Raw genomic sequence first — 25,167 nt, 5'->3', positions numbered from 1 at the left:
CGCCCAAACGCTGCTATTGAAATGTGCCAATAATTGTTAGTGGGGCACTGCCCCAGCGCCCAAACGGACAAACCGGCACTGACCACACGTCACAAAACGCTTAGGGTGGGATATTCCTACCCATGCTTCAGACAGAACTCCAGGCCTTATTAGGTCCTCCCTGTCCTCCTCACAAGTACCCTCAATGCTTCCTTCACTGCCGCTGATTTCTCCACTATAATTGCACAAGCCTAAAATAGCTACAGGCCTAAAAATCTCACTGAAGTAAAAAAAAAAACTACATCTAACAGGACCACAGTGTCGAATGACACAATTCAAGAACAAAGCCCTAACTGTAAAATATACTGTGCAAAAAAGATCTATGGGTTCTACCTAAAAACCTGACCTGCACCATTCACCCAAAGCTGCCCAGTGGTGGACATCCTACAGATGCCACCCCCAGGAGCCCATATTACAATCATTCATAGCCCCCACCTGGCTTGCTGTCTAGTGTTCCGGCTGTCGCATGTCTCCGTGAAGATCGTCCGAGGTCTCCCCACTTTCTCCCACTGGGACTCTCACCTGATACTGTGATCTGGCCTCAAGAGTTGTGCACAAAGGCGTAGAGTTGCGCAGGTACCTCACTAGTGTCTTTCACATCTATTGTTTCTCACTGTTCATGAACTGTATGGTGATTTTGCGCTATGACATAGGGGCATTAATAAATATGTTACCCGGGGTCTGGTGGAGACCGATAATGAGCGTGTTGGTGTTTCATGTATTCCATTCATGTGTGCTGCACAGGGCCCTTATGCAAAAACAGTAAAAGGGATGCAGCACCTCCCTGTTTACGATGGCTGGGTTCTAGAGCAGGGCAATCCAGTGAGGCCTTTGAGTTGTCTTCTTCTGGGTTCCCAGACGTATCAGTATCCTATCCTATATATTCTCTGCTGGTGTCTCCTTTGTGTCCATCTGTCCCTCTATTTTCCTCTCTATAGAGGGATACAGCAGAGTTCGGCAGGGTGCACTGTCACACATATAACCCCTCCAAAGCTTTTTCAGAGATAAAAGTCAGAAAAAAACCCTCTAGAATCCGGCTGTCTAAAAAAGGGGGAAACGTAGTTGTAAATAAACAGTTAAAGCAGCCGAGATCCCTCGTAGGCAGTGCTTAAAATGGGTAGGTACTGTTTGGTACCGAGTACCTACACTTCTTTAATTTGAAAGGGAGAGTACCTGCACTTCTCAGCACTACTGCAATAAATTTAATGGGAGAGTACCAGCACTTTTCAGGAACAAGTAGGTACTCTAAATAGTGAGTACCTGCACTTATATATTTCTATTTGAAACACTGCTCGTAGGTGGGTTTCTAATGCCATTGTTAGGAAGCTGAGGAGGACAAACAAACAAAAAAGCATCCTAAAGTCATGGTAAGGAAACAATATTGTCTGGAGTTCATAGGATGGATGGACATGCTGACTCCATACCTCTGCTGAAGCTTGAGTAAAAGCACTTACAAAAAAGGAACAAGCATGACGTATAAGACCTTGAGGAGACAGGGAAAAAAGGAAAGGCAAGGTAGGAACTCTGAAGCTCAATTGCGGTCTTCGAGTGCTCCAATATTTTCTCTGAGGCTAATCCACCACATAATGCAATGTTGGAAATTGGGTTCCTGGGTGATTGGGGTATAAGCCCTGATCAAGCAGTAACCACAATCCTAGTCACAATAAGCAACAAGCACACCCTAAATTAACCTGCGGTCGCCTCTGGTAGTTTGGCACAGACCAGTCAGGCTTAACCTGAAAGGTAATGTGTAAAGTGTTTGTGCAACACTTCAAACAGTAAAACTGTGAAAACACCACACAAAAAGATTGTACACCAGGTTAGAAAAATAGACCTTATTTTAATAAATAAAACAAGAGCAAAATGACAAAAATCCAATAAGTAGAACTGGAGTTATGCATTTTTAAAGAATAAACTGTAAAATATTGATTAAAAGCATAAACAATCAGTGCTGCAGACCCACTAGTGGCATTTAATTTACAGGCCCTGGGCACATGTAGTGCACTTTACTAGGGATGTATAAGTAAATTAAATATGCCAATTGGGTAGAATCTGATTCTACCATGTTTTAAGAAGAGAGCACATACACTTAAGCACTGGTTAACAGAGGTAAAGTGCACAGAGTCCTAAAGCCAACAAAAATGAATTCATCAAAAAGGGGAGGAGGAAGGCAACAAGTTTGGGGATGAGCCTGTAGAAAGGACCATTTCCAATACAATCCCCCCTCCAGCCTAAAGTCAGGGTAGACTAATCAATACCTTGATGGACTACTCTGCTTAGGCGATAGAACATGAGAAATGGATCTCTACTACAAGGGTAATTGTCAGTTCTGCGCCTCTCTGAACTCAGTTGAACCACTGTGAGAAGTTGGCCTGGTATATGATGTTCATTAGTTAAAGTGACCGCCTTGTACCATGCCAAGCAACCCTTATGGTGTGGTTGTAAGTCAACCTTTTCGGACTAGCTGCCCTAGTGGTAGCGTAGGCTAAGCAGTCTTTGAGGCTAAACTCGTGAAGCGTGTTAAGCAGGCTGTTTTACCAAATGCAACCCCCTTTTATACCAATGAAAGGACACCACACAGATATATATTGAAAATATATATGTATTTATTCTTCAAAGTAACCCCTAGTCTCTTTATGAGCACAGGAGCACAAATCGTCAAACAAGATTACAGTAGAATACACAGAAGTTGCACTTTATATGGATAGGCCCTGGTGGCCGCTCAAACCATATACTAAAATAGTGGTATAAGTACCACGAACAGAAAAGGGAAAAGGCCTAGGGCCTCTAGAATCGCTGGGCCTACAAGGAGCTAACTTCAGTTAGTGACCAGGAGGTCCACGGGTTGCGTGTGCAGAGCAAATAGTCACACGCGTGCTCCCATAGGTTTCAATGGGTGCGTAAAAAGTACAAAGTTACTGCAAAGAGGATCTTCCGGATGGAGTAGGAACTCAAGATTTGGAACACAGGCACTAGAGATGTAATACTACACTTGGGCACAGGAGTGCCAGCTTTACCTCACCCACAGGAAGCGGGTGCATAGGCCTCGAAGTGCGTCGGGTTTCTTCTATCTGTTCCGTGGAGCCTGAAGACAAAGATGCTGCAGGCGGTCGGTCCGGGAGAGATGCAGTGGATCCAAGGGTGGATCGGAGATGTTGAAGACCTGTAAGCAGAGGGGACAGTGTTCACAGTCACTAGCCAGTGACCAGCGTGGCACCAGGTGGGTACCAGGCAATGTCGGGTGCAAACAGGAAGAAAGGTGTAGCTTGTCTCTGCAGCCACGTGGTCCCTGAAGGTCGACGACGTCCAGTAGTCGAGTCACGAGCTGTCCCACGCAGGCTCTCGCTGTTGGCGGTGTCGGCGACTTGACCGAAGCAAACAAGCCTTGGCAAAAGCAATTGTTGTAGGAGATGAAATAAGCTGTTGGTTCTGACCAGCAAGGTCAGAGAGACTGCTCCTTTGGAGGGGAGCAAGGGCCAGTCTGGAGCAACCAGACCAGCGGTGTATTTCGTAAAGTTCGTCGCCAAGATGGCCACTAGCCAGCGGGCCAGCAACCGGTTAGGCGCGTCGAGTGGCAAAATGCAGAAGGGCCCCACGCAGATCGTGGAGATGCTGGAGGGCTCACCTTTGGTGAAGATGCTGCTCGGGTGTTGGGCTTCTCAGATCCCAAAGCACAACTTGGAGGGAGCCTCGGTTGTTGCACTTGTCAGCTTGTCGTAGTCGTTCCAAGATGGCTGGCTCCACGTGTCTCGGTGCCTCCACGGGTCTCCTCTTTTCAGGGACTGTGGATCGGGCGGTGAGAGGTCTGGAGGTCCAGGTCTTGTCAGTCTCTGGGCTCGGGCTCCGGCGGGAGGCGGCGGCAAAGCAGACGTTGATTCGCTGGATGGTGCTTGCGTTAGCAAGGTGGTCACTCCCTGACCACAGGGGAGATTTCCTTCAGTCTTCTGTGCAGCAGAATGTCGAAGTTCCCGTCTTCTTCTTAGTTTCAAGTTGATTCCAGGATGTCCGAAGTCTTAGGACACAGCTCCTACCTTTAAGCGGATTCTAGGGGCCGGACTACCTGCTAGGTCCCTCCCTATGGGTGGGACCAGGAAGGGGGGTGGTTACACCCCCAATCCTTTGTCCAGCTCGCCCCAGGCCCGGGACTGGTGTGCCCCAGGACCGGTTTGAACTGGCATATGCACCGAGGCTTCTTGTGAGCCACAGGCATGTCTGGTTTCTTTCAAGCCCTACCTGACCAATACACAAAATCCTGTCTGGGGTGATGCATGCACCTCCCCTGGCAGGAAACCCTTTGTCCACACCTCCCAAGCTGGAAGGACTCCCAGCAGCAGGAGGGCAGACTTGTGTCTGTGGTGGCAGCATCCATTTTGTGGAGCTGAGGCTATGTCTGATTTTACCAGGGTTTCAGGTACTGTACATGTCGTGTCCCTCTAGAAGGGTGGAATGCTAACCCCGTCGCCAGAATTGGCGAGGGGTTAGTATTCCAATTCGTATGACACCTTACTCGACATGTTTTGATAAAGCCAAACCAAAGATAGCATTTAACCGCGAGGTTCATAATGCACTTAAGAGTATATGGTATGACGATATCTGGAAACAGTAGAAGGAAGTTGTTCCGACCACTGCAGACAGGCTCAGCTCATGCCAGAGCACCATCTCACATGGAACCAAGCACTCTGCCTTCAGGATTGTTAAGGCCTGCCATAGGAGTGACTTATAGGTTACCAGGTGTCCCATTTAAGGTTAGGTATAGGTATACTACACCTAAGTAAGAGGTGATTACACCAACTTACCCCAGCTGAGTGATCAGCCAGTTGTGTCAGATTGTTAGGCCAAGCCTGGGGTGGCATAATACATGCTTCAGCCCCTGGCAGGTCTTGGGTACACCAATGCCCTGGGTACCTAGTGTACACTGGTACAGGGGCTGACAGGGTGATCCACTTCCAATTGGTTATGCACCTAGGGTGCATAGTTTTAATTTAGTAGAGAGAACAGCAGGCTGGGGGTCTGATTGGCAGGCCCACAGCCTCAATATGTCAAAAACCAGTGAAGCAAAAAGCAAAAATTTGGGGTGACCATAGGATAGCAGACCCTACTCTCCTACACAACCCCCCCCCCAAACGCTGGGACAATAAACTAGCCTTGACCAGTCTCGTCTTCATGTCCTAAGTGGAAGTACCTGGAGAGACCATCTGCATTCCCATGGTCAGTACCTGGCCGGTGCTCCACTGTAAAGTCCATCCCCTGTAGGGAAATGGACCACCTAAGCAGTTTGGGGTTTTCACCCTTCATCTGATTTAGCCACAAGATTTGCTTATGGTCGGTCTGAATCTTGAAGTGAGTGCCAAACAAGTATGGCCTCAGCTTCTTCAGGGCCCACACCACAGCAAAGGCCTCCCTCTCAATAGCTGACCAATTCTTCTTTCTGGGGGTCAACCTTCTGCTGATAAAAGCAATGGGTTGGTCTTGACCATCTACATTAAGTTGTGACAGCACAGCTCCCACACCCAACTCAGAAGCATCTGTTTGGACAATAAACTCTTTGGAGTAGTCAGGACTTTTCAGGATAGGTGCAGAGCACATGGCCTCCTTCAGGTCATCAAATGCCTTTTGACAACTTACTGTCCACTGAACCTTTTTGGGCATCTTCTTGGATGTCAGATCATTTAGAGGAGTCACGATGGACCCATAGTTCTTAACAAACTTCCTGTAGTACCCAGTCAAGCCCAAGAAAGCTCGAACTTGAGTCTGGGTGGTTGGAGGAGACCAGTCCTTGATGGATTGTATCTTACTCTCCAGTGGTTGAACTTGGCCTCCACCTACAAGGTGGCCCAAATATACAACCTTACTCTGCCCTATCTGGCACTTAGTAGCCTTGATAGTGAGGCCTGCCCTTTGCAGAGCCTCAAGAGCCTTCTTCAGGTGGATCAGGTGATCCTCCCAGGTGGAGCTAAAGACAGCAATGTCATCAAGATATGCTGCGCAAAAGTCATCCAACCCAGTAAGGACTTGGTTCACCAGCCTTTGGAAGGTGGCAGGTGCATTCTTCAGACCAAAGGGCATCACCACAAACTGATAATGCCCACCTGGGGTTGAGAATGCTGTTTTGGCCTTGGACTCCTCAGCTAATCTGATTTGCCAATAGCCAGCTGTTAAGTCAAATGTGCTCAAAAACTTAGCAGAAGCTAGTTTGTCTATGAGCTCATCTGCCCTTGGAATAGGGTGTGCATCTGTCCTGGTGACAGCATTGAGACCCCTGTAGTCCACACAGAACCTCATCTCTCTCTTGCCATCTTTGGTGTGAGGTTTGGGGACCAGAACTACTGGGCTAGCCCAGGGGCTCTCTGAGGGTTCAATGACACCTAATTCCAGCATTTTATGTACCTCAGCCTTTATACAGTCCCTGACGTGGTCAGGTTGTCTGTAAAGTTTGTTCTTTACAGGCAGACTGTCACCAGTGTCCACCACATGGGTACACCAGTCAGTTTGACTAGGTATCAAGGAAAACATATGTGAAAATGATTGTAGAACCTGTCTACATTCAGTCTGCTGATGGGCAGTGAGGTTGCCTCCAAGGGTCACTCCTTCAACTGAGCCATCTTCAGGGTTTTGAGACAACAGGTCTGGGAGAGGGTCACTCTCCTCCTCCTGTCCCTCATCTGTAGCCATGAGCAAGCCCATGTCTGCCCTGTCAACATATGCTTTAAGCCTGTTAACATGGAGTACCCTGTGGGGACTCCTGGGAGTTCCTAGGTCTACCAAGTAGGTGACCTCTCCCTTCTTTTCCAGGATTGTATGGGGTCCAGACCATTTGTCTTGGAGTGCTGCTGGGGCCACTGGCTCCAACACCCATACCTTCTGTCCTGGCTGAAACTCAACCAAGACAGCCTTTTGGTCATGCCAAGCTTTCTGTAAGGCCTGGCTTGCCTCAAGGTTTTTGGATGCCTTCTCCATATACTCAGCCATCCTGGAGCGGAGACCAAGTACATAGTCCACTATGTCTTGCTTAGGCTTTTTGAGAGGTAACTCCCATCCTTCCTTCACCAAACACAGTGGGCCTCTTACAGGGTGCCCAAACAACAATTCAAAGGGGCTGTAGCCAACTCCTTTTTGGGGGACCTCTCTATAAGCAAACAGAAGGCAGGGTAGAAGGATGTCCCATCTTCGCCTGAGCTTTTCAGGTAATCCTTTGATCATACCCTTTAGGGTCTTGTTGAATCTCTCAACAAGCCCATTGCATTGTGGGTGATAAGGAGTGGTGAACTTGTAGTTGACACCACATTCCTTCCACATAGCTGTCAAGTATCCTGACATAAAGTTGGTACCTCTGTCAGATACTACCTCCTTAGGAAACCCCACTCTGGAGAACACTCCCAGCAGGGCCCTGGCCACAACAGGTGCTGTAGTGGTCCTAAGGGGAATTGCCTCTGGATACCTGGTGGCATGATCCACTACCACCAGTATAAATCTGTGCCCAGATGCAGTGGGAGGATCCATGGGACCCACTATATCTATTCCCACTCTTTCAAAGGGGACCCCCACCACAGGTAGTGGTATTAGGGGGGCCTTTGTTGTGCCACCTGAGTTGCCACTGGCTTGGCAGGTAACACAGGAGCGACAAAACTCCTTTGTATCTTCATTCATGTGAGGCCAGTGAAAGTGAGGGACAAGTCTGTCCCAGGTCTTGTTCTGGCCTAAGTGTCCTGCTAAAGGAATATCATGGGCCAAGGTAAGAAGGAAGCCCCTAAATTGCAGAGGTATAACCAACCTCCTGGTAGCACCAGGCTTGGGGTCTCTAGCCTCTGAATAAAGGAGCCCTTCATCCCAATACACTTTATGGGTACCTTGAGCATTCCCAGCAGCCTCAGCAGCAGCCACCTGTCTGAGGGGTTCAAGAGAGGGACAGGATTACTGAGCCTGCCTCAAGTCAGCCCTTGAAGGCCCCCCTGTCCCCAGAAACTCAACCTGATCAGGTTCAAGCTCTTCAGGGACAGTTCCTTCAGGGTCCTCTAGATCAGCTTCCTGGGAAGGCTGATCATCACTCTGAGGCAGGGAAGAAGGCACAGCCTTGACCCTCCTGTTCTTCTTCTTGGTAGGTGCTTGGTCCATTGTTCCAGGATCCAAGACCTGAGGTTCAGTGAGGCACTTTTTGGCCTGTGACCTGGTCACAGCAAGGACATGTGATGATATACCTAACATCTCTGCATGAGTCCTGTACTCCACTTCAGACCATAGAGAACTCTCTAGGTCATTGCCCAACAAACATTCTACTGGGAGGTCTGCACTAACCACAACCCTTTTGAGGCCAGTTACCCCTCCCCATGAGAAGTTAACAACTGCCACACTATGTGAAGTAGTGGCATTGCTGGCATTGGTCACCAGGTAATTCTCACCTGGTATGTACTGTCCAGGGTCCACAAAGCCTGGTGTCACCATAGTGACACTGGCACATGTGTCCCTGTAGGCTTGAGCCACTTTTTCATTTATTAAAGGAGTCTGTCTGTACTTGCCCAGGTTACTGGGGCTCACAGTCAGGGACAAATCAATGTCCCCATCACAGATCAAGACTGCCTGTGTAAGGGTTCTGTCTAAGTCAGAATCTCATTCAGTTCCCATAGTGATTCCCACTACACCCTTTGTCTGGGGACCAACACTGCTAACAGTAGTACTGGGAGCAGGTGCCTTAGGGGCAACAGTGTTGGGGGCTCCACCCTTTTTGCAATCACTAGTCCAGTGAGTTGTATTCTGCCAATGATTGCACCAGGGTTTCTTTTGACCTTCTTTCTTCTTTTTGGACTGTTGGGACCCACCCTCCTTAGCAGTAGTTTGGGGCCCTGTTGAAGACTTCTGGTCTTTAGGTTTCTGATCTCCACCCTTTTGGTCTGTTTTCTTCTGATCACCCCCTTGGCCCTGGTTCTGGTTCTTTTGCTTAACCCTGGTTCTGACCCATTTGTCTGCCTTCTTTCCCAATTCTTGGGGAGAGGTCAGATCAGAGTCAACCAAGTGTTGATGCAGTTGCTGGTTTTGACAGTTATTTAAAATCTGTTCTCTCATCATCAAATTATACAATCCTGTAAAATCAGATACCTTACTTCCCAGCAACCAACCCTCCAAAGCCTTAGTGGCACATTCAATGTATTCAGACCAGTCCTGAGTCTGTGTCTTTTGGGTGTCTCTGAACATTAACCTGTACTGTTCAGTGGTTAAGCCTAACCCATCAACCAGGACACTCTTCAGGACTCTGTAGTTTCTGACATCCTCTTCTCTAACAGTGAGGAGTCTGTCTCTGCCTCTTCCTTCAAAGGAGAGCCAGAGGATTGCTGCCCACTGGTCTTCAGGAACCTGCTGCACTTTGCAGGCTCTCTCAAGAGCAGTTATCCATTTGTGGATATCATCCCCACTTTTGTAGGGGGGCACAACCTTAGACAGGTTCCTATTATCAAAGACCCTATCTTTGTCCTTAGGGACAATGCTGCCACCAGTGGGTATAGACCCACTCTCTCTAGGTTGCCTAGCCTTGTTCAGTTTTTCTTCCATCAGGGCTACTTCTAGCTCCTGCTTCCTGATCCTCAACTGGGCTTCCTGCATTCTGGCCTCATGTTCCCTCCTCTGAGGGGTGGTCATCCTTTTCCTGGAGTGACCTTGAGAGCCTCTAGAGCCATGAGAAGCATTGGATTCACCTGAGCGATTCCTTTGCCTCCCAAGCCCTGTGTTAAGTCCACTGGGGAGATCCAATGGGGCAAACCCACTGTCAGTCCCCAATAGCCTTAGTTTAGCTGGGCCAAGTATAACACTTGGCACTGGGCTAGTTCTCCCTTCATCATCACTACTTTCTGTATAAGCACCTTTATCACTCTCATCCTCTGTGGTATTATTGCCATCTAAGGGGTGACTATTGGAACTGGGTACCTCTGTAGCATCTTCAGAAGGGGGGCCTCCTGTTCCTGTCCCTAAGGGGCCTAACTGGGAAGCTTTCTTGAGCTCTCTTTGATTTTCATCATTTTGCAAGAGTTCTCTGAGCTCAGCAGAGGTAGGGTTCTTGGGCTGTTTAAGGCCTCTAAGAGTTGCCAAATGCCTGAGCTCATTCTGGTTAAGGGTAGCAAAGATGGATGGTGCCCTCTGGGGGTCACTCTCGACAGAGATGGGTACAGTGGACCCCTCTGCCCCAGCCATTGCTCTTAAGTGTGGGTGGATGTGTTGCAATCTACCTACACTTGGGTTTACCTACTAAACCTATCTAGTAGTTGTAGTCAGGGTGTGCTACTCCCTTTGCTCTACAACAACTAAGTTCAGTAGAACTTAAGTATATCTAATCTTGTTTTATATGTACCTACAGGTACCTATGTGATCTTTCAATTGGTAACCAAGAGATTACAATGGTAAAACACAGCAAGCTCAAATCCAACCGCTGCTCACCAATGTGAGAAGTTGGCCTGGTATATGATGTTCACTAGTTAAAGTGACCACCTTGTACCATGCCAAGCAACCCTTATGGTGTGGTTGTAAGTCAACCTTTTCGGACTAGCTGCCCTAGTGGTAGCGTAGGCTAAGCAGTCTTTGAGGCTAAACTCGTGAAGCGTGTTAAGCAGGCTGTTTTACCAAATGCAACCCCCTTTTATACCAATGAAAGGACACCACACAGATATATATTGAAAATATATATGTATTTATTCTTCAAAGTAACCCCTAGTCTCTTTATGAGCACAGGAGCACAAATCGTCAAACAAGATTACAGTAGAATACACAGAAGTTGCACTTTATATGGATAGGCCCTGGTGGCCGCTCAAACCATATACTAAAATAGTGGTATAAGTACCACGAACAGAAAAGGGAAAAGGCCTAGGGCCTCTAGAATCGCTGGGCCTACAAGGAGCTAACTTCAGTTAGTGACCAGGAGGTCCACGGGTTGCGTGTGCAGAGCAAATAGTCACACGCGTGCTCCCATAGGTTTCAATGGGTGCGTAAAAAGTACAAAGTTACTGCAAAGAGGATCTTCCGGATGGACTAGGAACTCAAGATTTGGAACACAGACACTAGAGATGTAATACTACACTTGGGCACAGGAGTGCCAGCTTTACCTCACCCACAGGAAGCGGGTGCATAGGCCTCGAAGTGCGTCGGGTTTCTTCTATCTGTTCCGTGGAGCCTGAAGACAAAGATGCTGCAGGCGGTCGGTCCGGGAGAGATGCAGTGGATCCAAGGGTGGATCGGAGATGTTGAAGACCTGTAAGCAGAGGGGACAGTGTTCACAGTCACTAGCCAGTGACCAGCGTGGCACCAGGTGGGTACCAGGCAATGTCGGGTGCAAACAGGAAGAAAGGTGTAGCTTGTCTCTGCAGCCACGTGGTCCCTGAAGGTCGACAACGTCCAGGAGTCGAGTCACGAGCTGTCCCACGCAGGCTCTCGCTGTCGGCGGTGTCGGCGACTTGATCAAAGCAAACAAGCCTTGGCAAAAGCAATTGTTGTAGGAGATGAAATAAGCTGTTGGTTCTGACCAGCAAGGTCAGAGAGACTGCTCCTTTGGAGGGGAGCAAGGCCCAGTCTGGAGCAACCAGACCAGTGGTGTATTTTGTAAAGTTCGTCGCCAAGATGGCCACTAGCCAGCGGGCCAGCAACCGGTTAGGCGCGTCGAGTGGCAAAATGCAGAAGGGCCCCACGCAGATCGTGGAGATGCTGGAGGGCTCACCTTTGGTGCAGATGCTGCTCGGGTGTTGGGCTTCTCAGATCCCAAAGCACAACTTGGAGGGAGCCTCGGTTGTTGCACTTGTCAGCTTGTCGTAGTCGTTCCAAGATGGCTGGCTCCACGTGTCTCGGTGCCTCCACGGGTCTCCTCTTTTCAGGGACTGTGGATCGGGCGGTGAGAGGTCTGGAGGTCCAGGTCTTGTCAGTCTCTGGGCTCGGGCTCCGGCGGGAGGCGGCGGCAAAGCAGACGTTGATTCGCTGGATGGTGCTTGCGTTAGCAAGGTGGTCACTCCCTGACCACAGGGGAGATTTCCTTCAGTCTTCTGTGCAGCAGAATGTCGAAGTTCTTGTCTTCTTCTTAGTTTCAAGTTGATTCCAGGATGTCTGAAGTCTTAGGACACAGCTCCTACCTTTAAGCGGATTCTAGGGGCCGGACTACCTGCTAGGTCCCTCCCTATGGGTGGGACCAGGAAGGGGGGTGGTTACACCCCCAATCCTTTGTCCAGCTCGCCCCAGGCCCGGGACTGGTGTGCCCCAGGACCGGTTTGAACTGGCATATGCACCGAGGCTCCTTGTGAGCCACAGGCATGTCTGGTTTCTTTCAAGCCCTACCTGACCAATACACAAAATCCTGTCTGGGGTGGTGCATGCACCTCCCCTGGAAGGAAACCCTTTGTCCACACCTCCCAAGCTGGAAGGACTCCCAGCAGCAGGAGGGCAGACTTGTGTCTGTGGTGGCAGCATCCATTTTGTGGAGCTGAGGCTATGTCTGATTTTACCCGGGTTTCAGGTACTGTACATGTCGTGTCCCTCTAGAAGGGTGGAATGCTAACCCCGTCGCCAGAATTGGCGAGGGGTTAGTATTCCAATTCGTATGACACCTTACTCGACATGTTTTGATAAAGCCAAACCAAAGATAGCATTTAACCGCGAGGTTCATAATGCACTTAAGAGTATATGGTATGACGATATCTGGAAACAGTAGAAGGAAGTTGTTCCGACCACTGCAGACAGGCTCAGCTCATGCCAGAGCACCATCTCACATGGAACCAAGCACTCTGCCTTCAGGATTGTTAAGGCCTGCCATAGGAGTGACTTATAGGTTACCAGGTGTCCCATTTAAGGTTAGGTATAGGTATACTACACCTAAGTAAGAGGTGATTACACCAAATTACTCCAGCTGAGTGATCAGCCAGTTGTGTCAGATTGTTAGGCCAAGCCTGGGGTGGCATAATACATGCTTCAGCCCCTGGCAGGTCTTGGGTACACCAATGCCCTGGGTACCTAGTGTACACTGGTACAGGGGCTGACAGGGTGATCCACTTCCAATTGGTCATGCACCTAGGGTGCATAGTTTTAATTTAGTAGAGAGAACAGCAGGCTGGGGGTCTGATTGGCAGGCCCACAGCCTCAATATGTCAAAAACCAGTGAAGCAAAAAGCAAAAATTTGGGGTGACCATAGGATAGCAGACCCTACTCTCCTACAACCACTCTGTCTATATCCTCTGGCGTCACTGAACTGACCCATGTGAAACCCTTTTGCTTATCTATGGACCCCATCTGTGCAGCACCTAACCTTACTTTGCTCACAGATGCATCCTAGTAGGCAGACAGTACCACCATTTAGTTAACTGTAGTTGGTAGAGGGTCTTAATTCATGATGGGGTTGGCTACAAAAAAATATAAGTGCATCTGCCAGGAAGATCACATGTCGAAGAAAGCCTTTAGCTAGGTTTCTTTAAATATATGACTTAAGGTCGACTTGTTCTTTTGTTGTGAAGGCATGTGTTTAATCCATTGCACAGTGATAAACTCTGTGAGGAGGCAATTGCTCTGCCCTTCCTTACAGAATGCGTCATCAATTCTTTGTTCCTGATTTAGAGTTTGTCAAATGAGTTACTCCACCACCAACGGGATGGATATCCCATCCGCCTTATTACAAGTGTCATATATAATGCACTTTTTTCCAATATATCTTAATTGGCATTTGAAAAGCATATACATGTTCCACATGTACAGTCATACATATGGCATCTACAGTACATTTGGTTCTACACGTTTTACTCCAGATTACTCAAGCTTTTACACATGAAGTCACGATTCACTTCTGTGGACTGCAATTTATACAATTAACAATGAATATCTTATGCCTAGCCTCTGTACTTTGATTTATGTGTACTCGAGGGAGTTACTCGTAACCATAGGTGAAGATACATTTTCACTTTCTAATAAACTAATATTGTATACCTGTAATAAACTTTTGATGGTGTGTCTCCTAGAGTCTCCCCTGCTTCAGGGTCCATCCCATATGTGCTTCCCGAGTGGGGTGCGGTTTGTCTAATTCAGGATACTGTATCCATAAGAATCCACAGTTGTGTGTGAGGGGGCGAGGGGGCATGTGGGAGGGGAAGCATAGGACCCAGACATGACCCCCTCTTTACATGTTTTTCATTCTTAGTCGCCCTCTGATTCCTCTGGTCCGGATCTATCTTCCCTGTGATCCTCTGTTGTTTCCTCCTCTCCATCAGTGTCAGTTTTGTGTCTAGTCTCCCAGTCTCTCAGCACCTCTATCCATAGTTCTGCTAAGGGACGTCTACGAATTCCCCTTGCATCTTCTTTCTGGAGTGTCCTCTGCTCCGCTTTGGCCCAGGTGTCTACACTACTCTCCCATGTCGCTATTAGGATGTTGAAATGTGCATTCCAGTGTTGGGCTATCTGTCATATATAATGCACTTTTAATAAGGTGGATGGTATATCGGTCTCAATTGTGACTGGGTAATTTGTTGCCAAACTCTAAATCAGGCCCTTGGTATTCTAATGGAAGTGTAGATGACTCTGGAGTTTATACAGTAACCACGGCACAAGTTTGAAATGCAAAATATGTCTCTTGACACTGAGGGAAAGACAAACAGATAATTTCCTTGGTCCAGTCTATAAGAGAGTTATGCTTACACAGGCAAGAAGTTCCCAAAATAATTGTGAAGCCCAGAATGCCAGTAAAAGGGCCCCACTCGCGGCATACAAAAGATTGCAGACGCAAACGATTATTCTTAGCTGCAGCAATCAAAGACAAGAATTGCCCCTTGATTAAAGCTGCCAGGAAGTCCTACAGAGGTGCTTTGCACCAGGCAAAGATAGCTTGGTAGGAATCCCGCTGGCAGCAACTCAAGGAAGCAAGCACGTCCAAGGATGTTAAGTTATTCTGGACCCTAGTTACTTAGGGTAGCAAGTCAGGTGCACTCCCGCCCCCCCAACTACATCACAGGCCAGGAATGGCATGACCACTTTCCGAGCCTTTACTCAACACCCAAGGCCATGCCCCCTGCAAAGCTTGACGATCCCTATGGGCATCACAACGATCATGAGCTTTTTGACCTGCCCGAAATTGAAGCCGCAATAAGTAGAGTAGTGCCCTCCAAAGCAGCAGGATCAGACGGCTTGCCTGGCGATTTATTTCTTGCATCAAAAACACACAAAAGTTGAGGGGTGATATGATAAACATCCCTCTTCGACCTCCCGCTTAATATCTTAACCACACTAGAGAAGAGGGATAATAAAACTTTATGGTAGTGAGAAAGTGTAGGGGAAAATACACCTGGTTTATAAATATGCCCTCACACACAGCAAGCTGTGTCGTGCTTCATCATAGGGCTGCCAACACACCTCCGTGCAAGCCAACGCTGGAGGTGAGCAATAGGGAGGGGGGAAGACAATACAACATAAAGTGTAGGATCACAAGTGAGAAAAGGTGTGCAGAAAAAATGATGATAATATAAAACTGGTATCAGGGAGTCCCATTAAGACTTTTAATATTGGGCACCCTGTCCAGATTTAAAACAAAGAAAAAGTGGATGCTGGTAGGGGAGCTTATAATGAGACACCAACCCCTCCACTCTGCAAAGCGTCGACATGTTTCAGCCGGAAAAATATACTACCCCGGCTTTCTTCAGGACTCTCAATATTGTGATCCTTCAGTGCTTATCCTACCTCCTTCAAATCCAGGAGTAGTGGGAAAGTCACCCTGCCGAGTCAAATGCTCGGTTGAAAATTAGTTGAGCCCATTGCTCATGAAAAGAAACCTTTAAAGGGTTAACAAACAAAGAACAAGTGAGGTGCTAAGTGATATGTCCTCCATACAACAAATAGGTTGAAAATAAAAATATGGTGTATCAACCCCCTGACCCTCTCCCACCTTCCTTCTATGCAAGGGCACACCCACTCAAAACTCTGAGGGTAATGCCTCATAACATTACGACTCTCCAATTAGTCAAATTCAGAGCGTGTATCCATTGATCGTGAACACATAGTATGTTTAAAAAGAAGACATGGTGGAATAAAGATTCTTCAAATAAAGTAAAATTTAAACAGTGACATTACACGAGCGTCGCAAGCTCAGAGACACCAAATAACCATCACCAGTCAGCTCAAAATTCTTACAGAGTTTATTAGAATTCTAAACTCGAACTGGCGGGGGAGTGAGAACAGCTCCCTGTAATCACACTCTGTTTGATGAAGGAAATGGAGAAAGGTTCAACCTGGTTTTCAAAAGGAGTAGGCTATATGCAAAAAATAAAATTAAAAATGGAGGCGAGAGAGCGTCGTCATCTCGGTGACTCCCTTTCCCCTGTAATGCATGTCAAAGAGTTGGTTAGAAGCCGAGCTAAAAATGTGTGCCGCTTCAAGTACCCGTTTGCAAAGTTACACAAACAGTGTAAGAAAGCGTTAGGCATAACTTCCTTCAGGTCGTCCCCCTTCTCTCTATGTCCCCACCTACTTTCTGAAAGGTAAGCTGTCGCTTGACACGATTTGTCTCTCCCTGTCGCCGCGTAGAACTGTCGAGCAGTGCTCTCGGGGCTCTTATTGAGTGGGTTTAACTCCGCCCACCCTGTCGTTATCAGTCACATCACCATCGTCCCCCGGGGGTAAGGAACAACTAGAACGCTCATGACGTTCTAACATAACCTTCCATTATGATGGTGTCATCGGTAGTGATTATAAAAAACGGGACCAGCTAATGTATAGAAGTTGATTTAAGGGGTAAAGAATATTCTCCTTAAAAAAATGCTAATATTTAAGACATAATTCAGACTGCCTTAAATGTCTTTTTTATTTTTTATTTTATTTTCATCATCAAGAATGGCACATTTATACAATAAAGCATAAGCTGGGGTTTTTAGAGATTTATAACTCAGACAGGAAACAGCATGCAGGTAGTACGTAATTGCTGAAGTTGCAAACTAGCGGAGTGAACCGACTCCTTAACATTACCTAATGCTTGTTTAATCATTCTAGATGAGACCGCTATATCCAGAGTTTCACTCCAGCGTTCAGCTAATTTCTCGCTACCGTCTGATCTAAAACTATGTAGATGTACATACATCGACCGTATCAAAGATTTAGTCTTCCTTCCATATATACAATCCCAAACATTTGACTGCGTGATCTCAGTTGCCGCAAAATTAAAAGCCAAATAATCTCTAACCTGTAAGTATTTGAAGAAAAAATGAGCCGGAAGTTTATATGTTAGGCACAAATTTTCAAATGATTTAATTCCTCTCTCATTGTACATTTCGCCCAAACATGTAACTCCATACTTAACCCAAGATTTGCCAACTTGGTCCTGAAACACCTCGGGAAGCAGAGGATTCCCCCATAGTGGACATTTTTCTGTGAAATATTGATAATTTACACCTAGCAGACATATCTCTCCAGATATATACAATATCCCTCACAGTCTTAAACTTCACTCGCTTGAAGTAGTTTGGGTCATTTATTCCATATAAGAACATATCCCTCTGATTTCCCAAAATAAACTCGAACACTGAGTCTGTCTGATCCAGACCCAGCAAACAGCGGAAACGACCTGTAAATGAATGGATTCAAAATACACCTGAGCACACCCAGAGATGATATCTGTAATCCAAAGGTATAGTTAAAACCTAAGCAACATGTACAGTAATCAGTTGTTCAAATGTCCTTTGTCATAATGGCATAAAAAGAAGCTTTCCAATCAGGTCCTGTCGCAGAGTTTTAATGATCAGAGAAAACGCAGAACAGCAGCAGCCGACGCGCGTTTCGCCCTCTGGGCTTTTTCAAGGCTGCAGAAAAATACATATATGACAATAATTGTACAGTAATCAGATGTGACCATTTCAAGTCACAGTGCCGTTCAAACACTTTGAGATGCCCTTAAAGAAGCACTTCAATTGCGAATGTATGTTCATATATCCGTAACATCATATGTTGCACATCCCACCTCCCATGCAAATTTGACTTTGAACTGGAGGTATATGGATAAGCAGCTCTGTCATTCTAATATATTAGATTAACAGGAAAGCACCAGATGATTTACAGGCAAATGCGACCAGAACATGATGCATATTAAAAAAAAACTCCTAGATACAAGTTAATGTAGAACGCAATATATACAATTAGCCAATCGCCATGAGTATATCATCAATACTAGGACTACACTTTGTGTATATCCTACCAAATTCATAAAAAGCCCACATAGCAAAAAGTGGTGATCGCCAGTATCCGTGTCACAGATTTGAGCACATCACACCGTGACGGATTCAAGAAATAAAGAAGGTGAACTCGCCACGTGAGTAGTACCACCACCAAAGCACCAATAGTTAAACCCGGAGCAGAGAAAGATGGCTCAAAAAAGTAGTTTCCAAAACCTGTAGTCCGCACTCAATGTTAAAGATATTCCTCTCACCTTAAGTGTTGAGGCTGTATCTCCTAACTTGTATGATGTTAAGGATTGTGTACCAATCACTTGCTGGATTAATTCTGAAGGGAAAGGGGAAGGATTTGACAGCCAACTTTGTAAAAAAAGGTACAATATAGTCACGTTGGTTAATCCAAGTAATAATCATGACGATTTCTTACCCCGAGTCACAAACGTCAAATTGATCGTCTTGTATCACGTCGATATGTTAGACTATGACACGTTCTGAGAAGGCGGTTTATCGTAGTTACAAATAAAATTCCCTTTGATTCCTAAGAAGCGAATTGTGGACCTTGATAAGTCCTATATTACAAAGTTGATCAGACGGCATGATGTCGATACAAGTTCGAGAAAAAGAAAAAGAAAAAGTAAAAGAAAAAATAACGTTAATGCTTATATACCCTAGTACATGTGTCTAACTTAGAAATACAGGTTTTGATTTGGAGCGCATCTGTCATGTAGTCAAGTCGTATGGTACAAGAAAATTCACCTGATTCGTAGAATGATGTCTTGTAAAAGAGTGGCAACGCGGCGTTCTGTAAACGGGGGCGCCACTTTGATGGTCTTTATGCTCACAGCAAATGGCCATAGAAAGCGGACTGTATCTACGATCCAGAGAATCGCGTATTTTTGCTAAAACTATAATCAATGCAAGTAAAATAGAATGACTGATCCTACAAAATTGTAAGAATTATGCTTGCGACCATGATGTATATTATTCATCACATTTGCCCACCAAGGACATATAATCAGAAGAAGTTACTCTGATGAAAATGGAAAAAAGACTGGCTTCACTCATAATGCATAGAAAACATGATCTCAAGGTTGTAATATTAATCGACCATATAGAAAGTTACTGTTATTGATTTCTCAAATTTAAATACACACAATTCTAGTCATAAGCATGAAAACCATGTACATGCTATGTTAATCCCTTTCCCTTTCCAAAACTTAACATATATGTCATTTGTAGTAGATTATGAGTAGGGCTTGTTGATAGATGTTCAATCTTCTAATCATTACAATATCCTGCAGAGATAGAGGTTCGTAAAATAGAGGTCATAGTACACCATTGTAATGGTTTGTATCTTCGATAAATGACATATCGGGGACAGAATTGGACCAATCTGACTAAGGCCCTATGAACCTATGAGTCCCAATTGGTTGTATATCTTATTAATGATTGATCGATATGAGTGAAGTCCATGTGTCCCTAATTATGAAGACACATGAAAAAGTTAAAAAATAGTATTCGTCAATTTAAAATGAAGGACGGAAACAAAAACAGACTCAATAGTAACCTATACAGTCATCTAAAAAATATACCAATGACGAAACAAACTCAATCTGACTCAAAATTGAGAATAGTATGCCCATCAAGCGGCAATGTGTCCAAACGGATCACATGCCCAGTATCTATTAGTGTGGGTTAAAGTTGTCATGAATCAGTCTACAGCTTAAAGAAGCAGAGAGAGGAAGTCATATAGATGGAAAAATAGTAAAGATAGCAGCAAGAAGGCACATGAGTATCTTGACATGGCTTATAGGAATTCACACATCTCTTTATCAAAATTTAGCCCACATTCCACCGCCCTCAATTTAATGATCCAGGTACTCTCTAGTTTACGTAGTTGCGACGTAATGTCACCCCCGTGTGTTCTGATTTATTGCATCAATACCATGAAAGCCAAGTTTACGTAGCTCATTTGGTGTATCTTCAGTATTGAAATGAACTGCTAGGGGATATTGTGTATTATTGTTTTTGATGGCACAAATGTGTTCCTGAATCCTCTCTTTCAGAGGTCTTATTGTGCTCCCAATGTATATTTTGGTGCAAACACATTTAATACAATATACAACCCATTTAGTATTACAGTTGATAAACCTTCTAATGGTATACGATTTCTCCGTGTTGTACTTGAAAGTGTTGATTTTATGCAATCCAAAACTACAAATGTTGCACGAACCACACCTGAAGAAGCCATTTGGGGCAGAAGGTAACCACGTGACATGCTGTTCAGAAGGAATAAAACTAGGGCAAAGTTGTTGTCTGAGTGTGCGTCCTCGTTGGTGAATTATTAAAGGTTTTGATCCAATGACACCCTGTAAGCTAATATCATGAGTTAGAAGGTGCCAGTGTTTTTTCAAGATCTTATATACATCTGAGCTCAAGCTAGTATACGGGGTAATGAAGGCACCCTTAATTGCTTTAGATGTTCTTCTCTTTTTCTTGGTGTTCGAAAGTAAGTGCCTTCTATCGTCCTTGTTAACTTTCAGTCTTGCTGATCTGATTATATTCTTAGAATATCCTCTCATTTCAAATCTTTTTTCTACAATTGTCAATTCTTTGTCAAGTTGAGTGTCACCACTACAGTTGCGTTTGATACGCAACATTTCTCCACACGGAATGGAATTAATTTGTGATGGTGGATGTGCACTGCTAGCATGCAGTGTTGCATTGCATGCAGTGGCTTTCCTGTAGGGTAGACTGACCAATCTAGTATCATCAACCATAACAGTTAGATCCAAGAAGTTGACCTGCTTGATACTCTGATTTTTTGTAAAAGATAAATTGAAATCATTATCATTGATATGAGCAAAGAATTCTTCTAGGGCATCATTTGTTCCGGCCCAGAAGAATAGAATGTCATCAATGAATCGTCCCCAGTATAGGATATTCTCTACCAAGTGACCTGGACAGTTCCTCCAAATGTGGGTCTGTTCAAAAAGACCCATCTACAGATTGGCAAAAGATGGTGAGAATTTGGCTCCCATTGCCACTCCTCGTATTTGGCGGAACCAGTAGCCATTGTGGTTGAAAATGTTATTGTCCAGCACTAGTTTGATCATATCTAATAACATGATCGTGTGTTCATACATGTTGATAAGTCGACAGTCTAAGAAGTGTTGTACAGCATTGATACCCTTATCTCCCGGTATACTTGTATACAAGGAACAGACATCCATAGTGACCAACAGATGGCCTGATACCCATTCCACATCCGCAATTTTACTTAGAATGTCCCGTGTATCTTTTATGTAAGATGGTAAATTGACCACATGAGGTTGAAGGTATAAGTCAATATATTCAGATATTCTTTCTGTTGGTGAATTGATGCCCGAGATGGTAGGTCTTCCCGGTGGAAAGGAGCCACCTTTATGTATTTTGGGCAAAGTGTACAAACACGGATTAGTTGGTTTTGAATTGAACAGATATCTAAATTCTGTATCTGAAATTAGACCTAGTTCTTGCCAATGTTTTAGACTGTTTTCAACTTTTGTTATGGTGATGTTCATGGGGTTACTGCTCATTTTGACATAGGTGGTACAATCTGCAAGTTGTCTGTCAATTTCTTGGATATAGTCAATCCTGTTCATAAGCACAACGTTACCTCCCTTGACCTGTAAATGAAACCCAGAAATACATTTTAAAATCTGGAAAGCCAAGTCCGCCTTGTTCAAATGAAGATTTAAGTAGCTCAATTGCCCTCCTAGATTTTTTATAACCCCAGATAAAACTGCTACATATCCCCTCAAGTTTTTGGAAAAATGTGTTAGGAACTTTCAAAGGAATCGAGCGAAACAAATATAAAAATTTAGGAAGTATTTTCATTTTGATTAGATTTCATCTGCCAAGTTGTCCCAAAGGAAGCCTATGCCAAGTTTTAAACAGCTTGATAGTTGCATGTAGAAGTGGTACGTAATTTAGGTCGATGATCTGGTTAACTTTGGCTATTATCTTTACCCCAAGTAGGTCACAATTGTACATGCCCCGGAGATAGATTTTTGATTCCCGGCCGTGGTAAGCACTTGAGTTTTATTAACATTCAGTTTATAACCTGAAACGTTGCCATATTTCTCAGCTTCTTCCTTAATCCTTGTCACGGCCTCACTTGGGTTAGTTGCATAGACCCCTATGTCATCAGCATATGCCGTGAGCTTAAGTTTAAAAGTCCCAGATTCCAATGGCTTAATATGCATGCAAGATTGTAAAGTGCGTAAGAATGGCTCTATATATAGGGCAAAAAGTAGCGGAGACAGGGGGGATCCCTGCCTAGTCCCGCACAAAATCCGAAATGGCACTGATCGAGACCCCATATAAGACAGCTTGGCTTGTGGATTGCAATATAGAGCCTGTACACAAGACTGGACCTGCACGCCTAAACCAATTTTAGCCAATACAGCCCATAAAAATTCCCACCTGACGCGATCGAACGCTTTTTCGGCATCTAAAAGAATCATTCCAAAATCAATTTTCTTTTTTTCTGCAAAATCAAATGCTCCAATAGCCATATTGACATGGGCAGTAGTGTCCCTCCCTAGTATAAACCCATGTTGTCTTTCAGAGACTAATCGCGGCATAAGCGGAGCTAAACGAGTCGCCAAGATCTTTGAAAATATCTTGGCGTCTGCATTAATAAGAGAGATTGGCCGGTATGATCCACATTCAGTTGGTGGTTTGCCCTTTTTAAAAAAAACACAATCTGTGTCATATTCCACGATTCCGGTACCTCCCCACTAGCGGCCACGAATTGTATTACTCTAGTAAGAGGCAGAAGTAAAGTCTTTTTTAAAGATTTGTAAAATTCTAATGGCAGTGAGTCGACACCAGCCGCTTTCCCCATAGATAATGTTGATATTGCCAGCTCAACTTCTTCTATCGAGACCATCTTGTCTAGAGTAGCAATTCTCTCAGCATCTACTACTGGGAGTCCGCTATTATCAATATAGCATAGTAACTCATCTTGATTTGGGGCCCAAGTAAGAGAATAGAGCTGTTGATAGAACAGCGAGAATTGTTCTAAAATATCTAAGGGTTCGGTATACATAAGCCCATCTGCTCCCTTAATAGAATTTATCCTGATTTTCGCTTTTGTCTCTGCAGTCTGATAAGCCAGTACGTGTCCTATATGCTCCCCATACTAATATTTTTCTAAACAATGTTTACTATAACTAGCTGCCATTTTATCCCTTAGAAACTTTTTCACTAAGATTCTTGCATCAATTAATGATAAAAACATAGTATCCTGAGCTATTGAATCTTTCTTTACTAACTCCGCATGTTGTTTCTCAATGTTACGTAAGGTATGCACCAGTATCTCCATTTCATTTTTACGCTTTTTATTCTGTAGAAAAGTATATTTTAGTGTAATACCACAAACAAACGCTTTCATTGTGTCCCATACAATTAATGGGGATGCTGACCCGGTATTTACACTAAAGAACTCCTCCAGTTGCTGAGTAATATTCACCAAATATTCACTATCCGTCAGCAGATATCTAGGGAAGGAGAATGGCCTAAGTTCCTTTTCCTCAACTTTAGCCCGAAAAGAGAAAATAATGGGATTGTGATCAGAAGTCACCCGGGGACATATTTCCTTCCTTGATGTTGCAAGTAAGTCGTCGGACACAAAGGCCATATCTATCCTAGAATACGATTTATGAGGAGCCAAATAAAATGTATAGCCTGGTATTGTTGGATAAATATGTCTCCAAGCATCCTTAATAGACTGAAGCCTTATCATTTGTAGTATCGCAACACGGGTCTTGCGCATTCTAGAATTAAGACTTTTTCTAGTAGAGTCTATACCATAATCTATGACACAATTAAAATCCCCCATAACCAATTTTTCACCCTCCCAATTTAACAGTTCTAAATTAAGATATTAAAAAATAGCGGGATCGTCCACATTAGGACCATATATTGCGCAGACCACATATTTTTTACCCCACAGCTCAAGCTGAGCCAATGCCCAACGCCCCCATTGATCAGACTGGCTTTTGATCACTCTGCAGTTAAACCTCTTATCTTTTAAAATAGCCACTCCTTTTATAGATACTGTTTGAGTAGTACAAATAATAGTATCATATCCTAAATGCGTCAGCATATTTCGATCTTTATAAGCAAGATGTGTTTCTGTCAAAACAACCAATTGAGGCTGATACATTCGCAGCTCTTCACGGACTAACCGTCGCTTAGTTGTACTATTGAGACCAGCCACATTACAGACCATACAATTAATCCAATTCATGAATAGTTTCTAACCTTTGCATAGGCCCCCTTCTACTGCCTCCAATGTCCCCTAAAAAATAATATTTGCTGTTATATTGCCTGTTAATCAAACAAAAAAAGGCTAAAAACCTTCCCCTTACCCTAAACCCAAAGTGCCCTAGTGATGATGATTTTTTTTTTTGCCCCATAATCCCACTCTTACCCTTTCCACCCCCCATCAATCTCTGATGGCAACACACCACCCTGTCCCTTAGAAGAACACTCCCCCCTATCAACAGCTGCCGCTGGAAAAGCAGCCCTACAGAGCCACAGCACAGATGGCCATCCCCACACCCTTTTTATTCTACGTCAATTAGCTCCTTTTTTTTTTTCCCCCTTTCCACCCCCCCTCTTTCCTTAACATTTAACTCAGATTTTTGCTAAGAGAGAGAGGAAAAGAAAAAAAAAAGAAACCAGAGCTTAAAATCAACAACAAGAAAGGAGAGAAGACAATGGCAAATTAATTCAAAGAAAAGAAAAAACAAAAAAAAAAGGACAAAAGGAAGAACAAAAACCCCCACGGACTAATTAGACACTTAGTTCATATCTATAGATATCGTAACACCCCCAAGGCCATAATCTATCTCTTCTCCGCAGCTTCTGCTTGCCACTTAGCCACTGCCTGACTTGTTTCCTTTTCTTCCAGAAAGAAGTAAG

The sequence above is a fragment of the Triturus cristatus genome, chromosome 7 (assembly GCF_964204655.1).
Source record: "Triturus cristatus chromosome 7, aTriCri1.1, whole genome shotgun sequence".
In the NCBI taxonomy this organism is placed as follows: Eukaryota; Metazoa; Chordata; class Amphibia; order Caudata; family Salamandridae; genus Triturus; species Triturus cristatus.
Note: the sequence above shows the minus strand (reverse complement) of the source record.